The sequence below is a fragment of the Lissotriton vulgaris genome, chromosome 1_1, assembly GCF_964263255.1.
Source record: "Lissotriton vulgaris chromosome 1_1, aLisVul1.2, whole genome shotgun sequence".
Lineage (NCBI taxonomy): Eukaryota > Metazoa > Chordata > Amphibia > Caudata > Salamandridae > Lissotriton > Lissotriton vulgaris.
Window position 1 is genome coordinate 1,284,153,998 of NC_141685.1, and position 14,765 is coordinate 1,284,168,762.

Here is a 14,765-nt window from a genome sequence, read left to right on the forward strand (position 1 = left end):
CTAAAAATGATTGCAATCTCATCATCCATTTGCTTTGCTTTTTTGGAGATAATTATTCCTGATGGCTGGAACATTTTATTGGTGAAACATGGTTAATATAAAAAAGGATGAAGTCATTTTCGTTAAAACGATAGATTCAAATAATGTTGTGCTGATCGGTTAGCACCAAAATAAATGAAATCTATTGGGTTCAAACTGTAGTTTCCACAATAGTTTGGCAATTAGGATCGTAAATCATTCTGTAGGAAAGTTCTTGCATGCTCCTCTTGTAAATTTTGTAACAAACGCCTCAAACTTTGTATTGTAACCAACATTACCAATATTGCTCTTGCAAGGCACAGAATGAATCTAAACCTATCTTCATCACTGCAAAGACAAAATTTGCATACTATTTTTTCAAAAGTGAAACATGTTGAAGGCAACAGGTTTGTCCTATTTCTTTACTACATCAATGCAAATATCCTGCAACGGTTGTTCTGTATTTAAAGGGGTCTTTATGAACTAATATGCATTTATTAACATCCCTAGGCTCATTTTAAATGATTTATAAGCATCACATTCTTCACACACGGTTTCTCTTTCCCCAATGTTTGCCCTTCTAAAATGTATGCAATCTAGGCGGGAGTAAAATCTGTTTGCTGCATTCCACTTTCCCCGAAGAAGCAAGAGTGATTCAAACGGATGTGCCGTATAGTTTTCACAAATGCAGCACTCATGTAATATGATTTCCGACAGTAAACAAGAGCTGCTCCTGGCGGTACTGTGTTCCTCAAGAATTGTCTGTGCAAGACGCAAAGTGACAGATGAAATCATAAAACCAGCACATCAGGGTTGTCAGCCTGACCTTTACATGGGCATGTTTCAAGCAGCAGACATATCATTTCACTTAAATCAAGTACATTATTAGTAATTCCTAGCCCTTCCGTTTGTCTGCCCCTTTCAATTATACTTCAAGAAATCGGAGTATATGAACGTAATGAACTACCTCTGTGATCAAGGCATGACGCACTGCAAAATGAGCGGGTTTACAAAGTTCTTTTGGCTTAGGTGAATGGTAGGAGGATCGTTACCTACATTCTTGTGAGAAGGTTACGAGATAAAACCGTGCCACCAGTCCAGGGACTCCTTGCTCCAGTCAGTCTTTGTTTTTGCAAACCAGCGCGAGCTAGAACTTTTGTGAAACTGATTCAAATGAGATGAGCGAGGCTGCCATGTAGTATTTCTAATGGTGTTTCGGGAAAGGAATTGAAGTGGAAATCTGATGGCTTCTAATGTGCATGCATAGGTCCCCATTAGGATGGCGGGCGGACTTTGCCCGCCCGCCATCCTCACGGTACCAGGGACCGCCCGCCATAAGGGTGGGGGTCCCGTGCCTGGCATTAGGATGCGCTGCCACAGTGGCGGGCGCATCATGCAATCCTACCATTGTGGCGAGAGGTGCACTCAGCACCGCCCGCCATATTGCAGGAAGGCATACAGTGTGCACCCCCCACCGCCCCCCAGGAGTCCATGGGGGGCCCCCCGGAGTCCATGGGGGCCCGCACCGGCCCCCAATGCAGACTCCGCATGCCAAATGCCGCCACAAAAAGGCATTTAAACGAGCATTTGCAATGCAATAAGTCTCGCATTATGAAAGTTTGAGCTATTGGTCTTGTAAATGACATTTTTTTTTATTTATGTGTTGGTTTTGAAAATAGCTAAATTAATAGCTTTGTCATTTACAATGCCAATAGTTATAACTTTCGCAAATGTGACACCTATAGAATTTGTAATGCAACATGTTTTGTATTTACGTAACTTAGATGTATTGATATTACAAATAACAATGGCTTTTAATTTTTTAAATAATTAATACTTAAATAAAAGTGATTGTACATTTTTTTTTTCTTTGGATGAGGCTCATCTTTCCCCTACTATCTCTAAAGTGATTGTAATTTATAATGGCAATAGCTTAAAGTTTTGTAAATAACTTTTGTGAAGATTATGTTCAGTGTATTTTATTGTGACGAAAATCCAAGAACAGAAGTGAAATATTAACATCTTTTTTGTGACATTTGTAATAAAGCTTGAAACATTGAGAGAACATATTTGAACCAGTTGTTGTTGAATGGTTGCACAGATTGATGCTGTGATGGTGCGGAGTGATGCTGTGGTGGCGACGAGTGATGCTGTGGCGTTAAGTGATGCTGTGGTAGCGCATATTGATGTTGTGGTGCCCCTGAGTGATGCTGTGGTGGCCCTGAGTGATGCTGTGGAGGCCATGAGTAATGCTGTGGAGGCCCTGAGTGATGCTGTGGAGGCCGTGAGTGATGCTGTGGAGGCCGTGAGTGATGCTGTGGAGGCCCTGAGTGATGCTGTGGAGACCCTGAGTGATGCTGTGGTGGCGCAGAACGATGCTGTGGTAGCGCATAGTGATGCTGTGGTGTTCCAGAGTGATGCTGTAGTGTTCCAGAGTGATGCTGTGGTGGTGCTGAGTGATGCTGTGGTGGTGCTGAGTGATGCTGTGGTGGTGCTGAGTGATGCTGTGGTGGTGCTGAGTGATGCTGTTGGGGTGCTGAGTGATGCTGTGGTGGCGCTGAGTGATGCTAGGCTGGCGCTGAGTGGTGCTGAGTGCTGTGGTGGTGCTGAGTGATGCTGTTGGGGTGCTGAGTGATGCTGGGGTGGCCCTGAGTGATGCTGTGGTGGTGCTGAGTGATGCTGTTGGGGTGCTGAGTGATGCTGGGGAAGCGCTGAGTGATGCTAGGGTGGCGCTGAGTGGTGCTGAGTGATGTGGTGGTGCTGAGTGATGCTGTGGTGGTGCTGAGTGATGCTGTGGTGGTGCTGAGTAATGCTGTGGTGGTGCTGAGTGATGCTGGGGTGGCGCTGAGTGATGCTGGGGTGGCACTGAGTGGTGCTGTGGTGGTGCTGAGTGGTGCTGTGGTGGTGCTGAGTGGTGCTGTGGTGGTGCTGAGTGATGCTGTAGTGGTGCTGAGTGGTGCTGTGGTGATGCTGAGTGATAATGTGGTGGTGCTGAGTGATAATGTGGTGGTGCTGAGTGATAATGTGGTGGTGCTGAGTGATAATGTGGTGGTGCTGAGTGAGTGATGCTGCGGAGGCCGTGAGTGATGCTGTGGAGGCCGATAGTGATGCTGTGGAGGCCCTGAGTGATGCTGTGGAGGCCCTGAGTGATGCTGTGGAGGCCCTGAGTGATGCTGTGGAGGCCCTGAGTGATGCTGTGGTGGCGCAGAATGATGCTGTGATAGCACATAGTGATGCTGTGGTGTTCCAGAGTGATTCTGTAGAGTTCCAGAGTGATGCTGTGGTGGTGCTGAGTGATGCTGTGGTGGTGCTGAGTGGTGCTGTGGTGGTGCTGAGTGATAATGTGGTGGCGCTGAGTGATGCTGTGGTGGTGCTGAGTGATGCTGGGGTGGTGCTGAGTGATGCTGTGGTGGTGCTGAGTGGTGCTGCGGTGGTGCTGAATGATGCTGTGGTGGTGCTGAGTGGTACTATGGTGGTGCTGAGTGATGCTGTGGTGGTGCTGAGTGGTGCTTTGGTGGTGCTGAGTGATAATGTGGTGGTGCTGAGTGGTGCTGTGGTGGTGCTGAGTGGTGGTGTGGTGGTGCTGAGTGATAATGTGGTGGTGCTGAGTGGTGCTGTGGTGGTGCTGAGTGGTGCTGTGGTGGTGGTGCAAATAAAGAGCCATCTTGCTGTGCTTCCCCATTACATGCACAGAGAGACACACATTACTTCCTGTTCTCAACGGCTGCGGGACGCCAGCAGCTCATTCCAGCGTGGCTCCCCCGGGTTGATACAAACGGATCTATCTTATCCGTTCAGATAGTGTAAGGCAGCACGGAGATACTTGTCCTTTCGGCCGGACTATAGACGGCAGATAGAACGAGCCGATTTTCTTCACTAATCCATGTTCAAGCGGCACGAATACGCATCCCTCGTTCCCGCATTTCAGGGGATACCTTTTTTACCATTGTTTGAAAGCGGATCAACATAATACTGGACGATATCCACGTCCTGCTTTGCTGTTACCAGAATACTAGGCATTTCACCTTTGCCGGGTCTTTTTGCCGTGCACGCCCGAAGACCAGCTGGTCGGATACAAAATATACTATCCCGTCTGTATTCAAAGAGGTTCTTCCAATATAAATAGCCAGTGACGACTGATCTAGATTACAAAACACGGAAACTAATCTAGAAGGGATGACAAACCTACCTTTTCACAATCTTCGTTTTGTGATTTTGATATTACTGTGGCTCCTGAAGAAGGCGTTCCCAATAACGCTGAAACGTGCGTCGAATAGAATATTAATGTTTGCCACTAGTATGAGTTTTTTATATGTACTTTTCATATGATGATTTAGCTATTTGTTGTCTGTATAACTGATTTATATTATATGCTTTTATTACTTGTTTTTAATGCCAAAATTATGAATATATTACATGAAATCTAGTTTTTTAATTACCTATTTGTGTGTCCTTCTTGCAATTTCTCCCTTTACATGTGTCAATATTATGCTACTTTGTTTACATTGTTTATTTCCCTGTACCACGAATCGATTTTCATAACAGGGGGTCCTTGTTATTTACACTAATACAGAGAGACACACCTGCCAGATCTTAAGAAAAGATGCATTATGGAAAGAAATCACTGCCCAATCACAGTGGTGAAGTTGATATACAGAACCCTGTGGTTCCATTTTCCAGTGGCCTCGGCTTAGCTCATTTGATGTTGGGGCCTGTGGAGAGAGTGTGTTTGGACAGCCATGGGGCAGAGTCGCCAAGCCTTTAAATATGCCGGAGAACACAGACCACCGCACAGGGGTCCTTAGACCGGAATTACCGAGGCGCTGTCACTAAAGGAAACACGCATCTAGGAATCCCATATATCGCCCGAAGGGAGGAACCACGGAGGAAGTTTATGGAAAGCTAGCACATTCCCTCGGTCTTTCAAACGTCAAAAAAATAATACAACTGATGGCATTGCTGTCAACAGGCAGTTAATGTTACTTTCAAAGCCAACCCCGTTGTGAGCGAATTCTCTTCAAATACAGATAGTAATGGGAGAAAATGATTCGCTTTCAAGAAATAAATAGAAGAAAAAGACTAAATCAATCAAAAAGAGATTACGGTGGCATTAAGTATCTGGTGGTTTGATGCTTTCCTTCAATTCTGATCAGGACAAATGCGTGCTCGCAAAAAAAAAAAGAAGTTCAAAGGGCACACACTCTGCCAGGTTTAGTACATAACTGTTCAGTACATGCCATATGTTAGGAATCGGATGAATAAACAAGTGCAAAAGACACGCCGGATACTTAAAAGCAGCCGCAAAATGAAATGAAAAGCGGACGCGAAATGAAATTAAAAGCGGCCGGGAAATGCTCTCGGCATTGCGTGGGCGGGGGGTGCATTCCTTTGAAGTGTGAAGCAGGGGGTGGGGGAGTGGATCCCTTTGAAGTGATTCTCTCGGCATTGCTGTGGCGGGTCTGATGCAATGATGCGAGGCAGGCTGCTCGGAGAGCAAATGGAAAGCGCGTGCACGGGCACATGCACTCGGCGCAATCCGTCTGGTTTCGCTTTCGTGGATCCAACTCTATAAGTCTCGACATCTGCAATGCGCAAGCGCATTGGCAGAGGTCGAGACCTAAAAAGCCCATCCTAATATGGCTGGCGGTGTCTGATAGACACCGCCACCATAGAAACCCTTTTCCGCCTCGGTCGCAAGGCGACCGGGGCGGAAAAGCGGCGGACGGTCTTTGCGTCCGCCGCGGACCCCCCAGCCATACTAATATGGTGGGGGATCATTCCGGGACGGATGGCGGGCGTATCGCTCCACCAGGCCGGCGGTGGCTACTGCCGGCCTGGCGGCGGCGATCCGCCCGCCATCCTAATGGGCCCCATAGTGTTTAAGGTGTAACACTAAGAATTTCTTCACCTTACTGTACATGTCATGGTCGATTGCAGTAGCGAAATTCATTGCAAAAGAAGCAAATTAGAACCTAATATAATTGTGCATTTTATCAAAGATTTGACATTGAAAAAATGCTCAATTATCGGTTGGGGTCTTTTGCCCCTAGGGTCCATCCAACTAAGGATTTACAGACATAGTATGCCAAGAACACAATTTCTGCACTAACTCTGATGGAAGCGAACAAAGGTAGTCTACTTGTATGTGTGTGTGGGGTGGGGGGGTATGTGTAGATGGGGGTTGAGACTCAAAACTCAAACGATAAATCGAGGATTACTTTAATATCATAGCTAAATAAAATATTATGTACAATGATTGGTAGTTTACCTTCACAGTTATAATTATCACCAATACAGGGCTCTTGTCCGTTTCCATTGTTCTCACGTTAAGTACATTTATCCGATCACAAATGCTACAATACCCACTCGTTGATAAAGCACTTCCACTACATTGCTTTAGCAAAAAAGGAACGCTCATGGGAGTTTCACATTGGTGCGAGTTCACTAACTAGTTTATGTGAACAATCTCCAGGTTCGATACCCCGTGGGTCACTTCTGTTCATCGCTTGTAAAGGCACTGACACGGACGATCATTACTTCATCTAATGTACAGTTCTATCTTTTAGCATAAGACACGGTCTCTCAGTCTTGCAATATGGCCTTGTGCCCCCTGTCCATCAGACGAGGCTCGATGCAGTAGTTGTTGTTTTGGACTCTTCACAGTCACACAGTCCGTATCACTGTCAGTGGGTGCAGGGTTCCCATGCTGGCCTTGTCTCTTAGGTCTCTCTGATGAACACAGGTGGCATGGCAACCCTCAACAGTGATCGCGCGTTCATGGAAGTTGCAGCCTCCTGGTTCAGAACCTTGTAATCACCATGGACAGGTATAAGCCTCATATACCGATTACACATGTAGTCAGGCAATTCAGTACAAGAGTGCACACCTGATTCACACGAAGGCCACATTCCTGTTCCAACTGATGCCCCTCCCGGATCTTTACTCTACCAATGGAGATGTCTGGTTGTCGGATTGGCAAAAGTTGGGGGAAAGTTCATCTGCATTCCCGTGAACCTTTTTAGTATTATAATCCACAGTGAAATGCAGGCCTTGTACTGAGATGGCCCATCACTGCAACTTGGAATTCTCACCCTTCATTGCTGTCAGCCACTTCAAAGGCTTGTAATCTGTCTGGACCACAAACATTTTACCAAACAAGTAAAATCAGAAGCTTTTCAGGGCCCACACTTTTGCAAAGCATTCCTTCGGAGTGGAAGCTCATTTCTATTCCCTGGAAAGCAATCTTCAGCTGATTAATGCCAGCAACACTCTCTAGCCTTGCTGAGTTGAGCCGGTACTGTTCTAACCCACCTGTCTGAGGTGTATGTACAATGAAGGGCTGACCATAGTCAGGTGCCTTCAGTGCACCTGTAGAATGCCTGTAGATCCTCGAAGGCATTGTCACTCCCAAGTCCAAATTACTTTGGTAGTCTGCTTATCTGTAGTGGTGTCAGGGTGTAATTGTAGACCCACAATTGACCATAATGTTCTCTGAGTCCTAGAAAGGTTCTGAGTTGGATATGGGTCTTGGGAACCCCTCACTCCAAGACAGTTCTTGGCATCTAACAGGCAGGTCTTCCCATTGCCTACTTGATTACCAAGTTAGAATGCAAAGGACTTCCCCACTTGGCACTTGGTTGACTTGATGGGCCGTGTCACCCCCCTGCACTCTGACAAACTCCTGTTCAGGGTGCCTCATGTGAGCCTCACACACATTCCTAAAGATGACAGTGTCATCAGGGTAGGCCGTAAAAAACTACTCAAGCCCTGATTGAATGTATTTCACCAGGTGCTGGAAAGTAGCATTAGCATTCTTCAGCCCAAAAGTCATGACCCTAAACTAGTACAAGCGCTCCAGCATGTAAACACAGTCTTCTTCTTGCGTCTAGGTGCCAATGGATCTGCCAGCAGCCATTGATCAGATCAAAGGTATTCAATAAGCAAGCAGCACCTAGCCAGATGGGCTTTAGTCTTGGTCACCCCATTGAGAACCCCGTAGTCCCCACAAAATCATTGGAGCCTTGTTTGAGTATTTATACTACTGGGTGTGCAAAGACACTATGAGAGCAACCAATTAGTCCCTGGTCCAAAATCTTAGCAGCTTCTGCCTTGATGCACCCTTGGACCCCATCTGAAATACTATACTCCTTGTGTTTCACTGGCAAGATATTGGTGAGTGAGAACAGTGGGAAAAACTTTTAGCTGCTTAGGAATTAGCTCAATACAAGTTGTACTCCCTCTATTGAGGTTCACTTCTTATTGCTGTGCAAACGGTTGGGAAGGGGTTCACTCTCCTCCTCAACCTCATCTGTCGTTGTCCTGATGTTCACAGTAAAGTCTCTATAGAGGTATGGCTTCAGCCGGGTCAAATGGAAGTCCATCTTTTGTTCCTCTTTGGCACCTGTGTGAACCTGATGGTTCATATGAGTAATCATCTATATTATCTTGTATGGCCCACACTACTTATCCTCCAAAGCACTTGAACAAATGGGCTTTAGCATGAACTCCTCCTTACCGTACTGGTAATCAGTCAGTGTTGCATTCTGGTCTTTCCATTGCTTCATCACCTCTTACATTGCCTGGAGGGTTTCCTTTCTCTGACTCTTGCACTGCTTCTGAGGCCAGTCCCAGAGTAATTGACACTGCTGCGAGTCATCAGTTCTCTGGTCATTTTTTTTACTGCTGTAAGCTCATGTGTGCTGAGTGCTGTTTTCAAATCTGTCAAAATCTTCTTTTTTATTTCTGCCAATATACAAACTGAGTTGGGTGTTAATTCTTTAGTTTTAGTGTCATTTGCACATCATAAAAGGGTTTTATTTGAGATGTTTGAAACAAATCATCTAGTGTCTGGGAAATGCCTTGTGCCTGTAGCTTGTGCTGGTATGGCTGCTGTATGGGTGCTTGCTTGCGACTAAAATGGATGCGGTTGCGGCTCTGTTTGAGTCAGCAGATTAATCCCACCAGTTTGACAGCCAGGGAAAACAACGGTGTTATCACTCACTACCAGACTGGGAGAATTCATCTTCTACAAGCAAGCGGCTGTGCAGCAGCCAACCCGGCACGAGCCCTAGAGCATTTTCCACCATAATGGCAGGTCAGCCCTCCAACCATACCTAAAAAGTGTCTTTCTAATGTAAAGAGCTAAATGGATTAACATTGACCTACCTAGTTTGGACTTTATCATATGGTCTGTTTCCCATCTCACAGTCCTGTATCAAGAGCCTAGAAGTTAAACTAGGTAAGAAACTGAGGGCGGCCAATCAGGTATCCTCTTTTGTATTATCATTCTAGTTCTAGGTGCGTAAATTGAAACTATTCTCCCCTTCTGTCTTTGGAAAGCAGAAATTCTGCAGTGGCAGCAGTGATTGGTTCAGGAATGGATTATTGTAACTCTTTTTACATAGGACTCTCCCACAACCTCCTTCTAAACCCCCAATCCATTCAAAACAAAGCAGCCTGACTTGTCCTCCCTTTCCCTTGATTCCATTTGTTTCTTAGATAGATGACCTGGTAGTGACAAGAGATTGCAAAAGGAACTAGCGAAAGATCACTCGATAAAACTGCGTGCACAACAGTGTGTGTTCTAAAAGCTTAATCACAATGATCAACAGCATAAATCATAGACTGGTCAAATGAAACTTCAAACCAAGATCAGTTACGCCATTTTTCTTGTTGCTTTATAACAATTCAGTGTGAATCAAAGAACAAAACAATAATAATACATAAATCGCGTATTTCTTCTTTGAACTATAAGGAAGAATATTCTATCTATAATACATCATCCAACAGTAGAGGTACATATTGTTTGAGATTCAAATACAGTTGTGGGTCCACCCACAACTGTATTTGAATTACAAACATTATGTACCTCTACTGTCGGATAATGTATTATAGATAGAATATTTTTCTGTATAGTTCAAAGAAGAAATAAGCGATTTATGTATTATTATTGTTTTGTTCTTCGATTAACACTGAATTGTTACTAAGCAACAAGAAAAATAGCTTAACTGATCTTGGTTTGAAGTTTCATTTGAACAGTCTATGATTTATACTGTTGATCATTGTTGAAATGCGATTATGCTTTTAGAACACACACTGTTGTGCACGCAGTTTTTCGAGTGATCTTTCGCTCGTTCCATTTGCATTTAACTCATATGTGGGACAGGATGCCCACAAATACTGCGTAGCACACTAAAACCACCAGTTTATAGGATGTTAGAAATACTGTTAGCACATTTACTTCAACTACTCACACAAACTAGGTGTGCACCGAATACAGATAGCCACACTAAGTGCCAAGAGATTGCCAGGTATATGTGAGCTTTTGAAGCATTTTGTAACATCAAATAACATAGTCCACCACATTCTTCTGGAGAGATTTGGAAATTCTTTCCCAGCGTTCTCTTATTAAAGTGAGTGGGCCACATACGGGATGCTCAAACAGAAGTTCAAAGAGACTGAACCCAACTCCTTTCATGACAGAAACAGATCTAATTTTCCTCTTGAGATCCTCTAGTTTAGTTCTCATTATGCTCTTAAGAAATTTGTTAAACTTTTCCACCAACCCATTGGCTTATGGATGGTGGGCCAACCTAGCTTGCTCTCAAATCTATCTCATGTTATAGAAGTGTATTCACTGGTTGGAAATCACGGTCTTGGGAAGTCTAAATTGTGAAAAGACCCCATAGGAGTGTCCTTGCAACTTCCCTAGAAGTTATGTCTCAGAGGTACCACCTCTGGGCACTTGGTAACATGATACCATACAACACCAAAGAGAGAGAAAGAGGCAAAAAATGGCTGACACCTGCCTCTCACAAACACTCCAAAAATAAAAATGGTGTGACACCCTCTTAGCGTGCGCAAGGAAATCTTCCTCATGCCGGATTTGCATCAACCTACCTACCTACTGCTACTCTTCCTCCAGAATAATTGACAATTCCAAGAATTGAACGAGGTCGGCCCTCTATCGTAATGTGACAGGCTTCATCATTTACCACCTCATCCCACCCTGGTGAGAGGATACTACAAGGGTGGACTATGCTGCAGGAGAGACTGACATAAGGGAGTTCTTAGAAATTACTTATTTTTTCTGGATAAAATACTTTGATCCAGTTCAATAATTAAAAAAGCCTTATGATATACCACAAAGTATTGTTTATTCAGGTTGTATTCTAGACTTAAATAAAACGTGCCATAAGGTATTCTCAGAGGATGAACATGGTTGCTATGACCCTTACGTACTGCTGAGTTGTTTTGCCAACATGTTTCTGCTCTACCACTAGAGCCAGCAGGTCTTGGGCATTCCTCCGGGCCAGACATATGTATCCCTACACTTATTTATTAATAGTGAAGAGTTCCATAAAAACATTTAGAGAGGACCTACCTTTCTTCAAAACGTCACCTTGAACTACTACGTAGTTCAGGGAGAGAGAAATCTAGCATATGTGTAGCACTGGTATTGGGAGAACAAAGACTTAAAACCACAATGGTCAAATGCCTATCATGGTAATGTCCTAGGGAATTGCACAATGACAAACCTGCGCATTAAAACCAACCTTATAAAAATGTTAACAAACGTGACACATTGACATAAAAACACTCATTCCCAGCATGCATGCGCAATGGAAAAAGCGCACATGGAGGGAGGGGAACCATACATAATCCCATTGTAGGTTCTTTACTTAGTGCACAAGGGCTAGTTGCTTTATGATCTGTTCAGGGTGGACGCCTCCAATGATCACACTCTAATGTGTGTGATCCCATTTTAGCATAGAGCAGATGGGGAGAGAAATAATAATACAGGAACAAGCAGGAAAAACATACTGTCCCCTTGAGCCTGCTGACTCTCCTCAAGTCTTAAGACAATGATGCAGTGTCCAATATACATTTGTTAGGACTGCCCTATTGTATCAACTTCATCCTACTTACTATTTCAAGATCGAGTGCCCTCATGGATCCTACCGTGCCTCATCGAAAAGCCGACTGGTACAGACAAGGATGTTGCGACACCCATTTCTGAATGGGCTCCCTAGGCTGGCTAATACACCTGTTGTGTTAATTATCAGTGTAGTATGCTTAACGTTTTACACCTGCTTGGAACCAGTCAGTCTTTAATCACCAGAATTGGGGAGGAATGGTCCCGCCTATAGGGCACATTAGTTTCGAGGAGTGTGGTCACAGTAGCAGGCATGTGATCCGAGAGTCAGGAATCACGTATAATATGCACGGACAGATATCTCCCTCGTGGTACGAGACAGGGTGAGGCACCAGTCTGGTCAAGAAGTGGCTTGTGTTCCCTACTTCAGGGCCCAGCATTGTTCATGACTGTGTTAATTGCTGTGGCATGCTCCTGTAGGAGCCAATAGGAGACTTCCACTGTTACCAAGGATCCTGGGAAATTAAGTCTATTTCCCAGGAGTATCAGTAAGACAGGAGACCGATACAGGACGGGACGGTCCTGTGTTATACAGAATGAGTTAAGGGGACTGTAGTAGCCTATTGTCAGTGAAGACTGAATTTCTGATATGAAAAAATGATCACACACATAAGAAGGAGCATAAGCATGATAGAGTGGTTTTTATCCTGTCTAAGACAGTGTGGTGGTTCTGTCAAATCAAATCCCAGGAGAGTCACAGCTAGGGGCTCACTGGTTATAGAAGTCAACATTTGAGAAGAGAAAGGCAAAACACATCTGCTGATAAGAGTTGGGTCTACACCTGCTGGGTGATCCTATGTATCATTAAGTTACCCAGGGCTCCCCATGGGATGTCATCATTAAGCCCACCAGTGTCAGTATAGAACGGAAGGGGACGGAACAGCAAAGGAACACCCAGTGCTGTCCGTACTTTAGCAGTGCTTTGCTCATGTCAGTATGCCTCTGTTCCAATTTTTCAACCACTTACCATTTAATGTAATCTGCATTATGTTGTTGGTCAATGTAGTGTCTGGTCAGTTTTGTATTGTCTCTCCTACATCTTATCATGCTCCTATGTTCTGTTAGGTGGACATGTATTTTCCTAGTTGTCCTCCCAATGTACATGAGCCTGCAGGGACAGTTCCGAACATATAAAACGTGACTTGCATTACAGTTTGTCAGATGTTTCAAAACTAGAGGGGTTGCCAGGCCCAAGCTGACAGACTTGCATTTCTTGGTGAGCTGACACACCCCACATTCCCCTCAGGGTTCGTTCCTTGTCAGGATGGAGGTACCCTATATCGTCCTTTGGGTCTCCGCTGGGTTTTCCATTGAGCGTGTGTACCAGGGCATCTCGTAAATTTAGGCTGCTCCTGAAGGAGAACATAGGTTGTGCAATTTTCGGATTCCCAGAGTACCAATCAGATGTTCGATGGGGCATGGTAGGATCTATGCTGGCGCTCTAGCTTGACATTAGTGTGACTATAGGAGGTGTCTAACCTGAACAGCCCATGAGGCAACTAGCCCTTTGAGCACTACGTAACAGTTCCTGGTGACTTTTTGAAGCGAGGTAGGTCCTCTCTATATTTTTTTTAAGGTACTCTTCACTATTATTAAATAAGTGTAGGGATACATATACCTGGCCCTGATGATTGCCCGAGACCTGTTGGCTCTAGTGGAAGGGCATAAACATTTTGGCAAGACAACTCAGTGGTATGTAAATCATAGCAACCATGTACGTCCTCTGAGAATACCTTATGGTATTTTTTATTCAAGCCTAGGATACCACCTAAAGAAAAAAATACTTTGGCTATTTTAATTTCTCAACTGGATCCAAATATTTTATCCAGAGAAAATAAGTAATTTCTAAGAACTCCTTCAGGTCAGCCCCCCCTGAGGCAGACTCTGTCCTGGTAGCATCATCTCACCAGGGTGGGACGAGGTGGCAAATGACGAAGCGTGTCATATTACATGAGTGAGGCTACCTCGTACAATTTATGAAATTGCCAATTCCCCTGGAGGGAGAGTAGCAGTAGGTAGGTGGTTGATGCAAATCAGGGTGTGGGGGAGATTTCCTTGAGCACGCTAAGAGGGTGTCATGCCAGTCCTGTGTTTAGAGTACTTGGTAGCTTGACCAACCACAACCAACATATAATTGTTGTCTAAGGATACATCAAAAAATACACCTCGGGGGAGGAGCTACGCGGGCATCCAAGATGGTCGCGTGAGCAGAGAGCTCCCGAGACCCGCGCCGCCCTTCTTTATCTATCCTTCACCTATCCTGGTCATTCTGACGGGCTTTTGCAGCGATATCTTCACTGATACTAACGATCCTTTTTTGGTCGAAAACGGACCCTGGGGACCATTTTTCTGACATCTGCAACTTTTTGGCCTGCCCACGGGCGCGACCGGGGACTCGGCTACCTACTGTGGCCGACCCGTAATTGAACAACAACGGCTGCCTGGCATCTGGCCCACCGGAGGTGTACTGCTTTCACTTTCGGTTTCCAGCCTCATTGTTCTTGTCTCCTCCTACTCTGCCTTCGCCTGCTGCCCTCACAGCCCACACTTTCCTCCGTAGGACTGGCACGGAGGCCGCGATACTCTTACTTCACTGGCACGTCGGAGTTTCGGGATTTTTCCTCCTTCTCGACGTTTCTCCTGGCTACTTGGCCAACATTGACCGCGAGATGGCAACGAAACCGGAGGCCGAGAAACGCCGGAAGGCTGCAACCCGGGGGGGATCGATCCAGTCTAATATGATCGAACGCTACACCCAGCCGAGAGGCTCCCCCGGGGTCACGAGTGTGGGTGCTGAAGGACTTCAAACGGA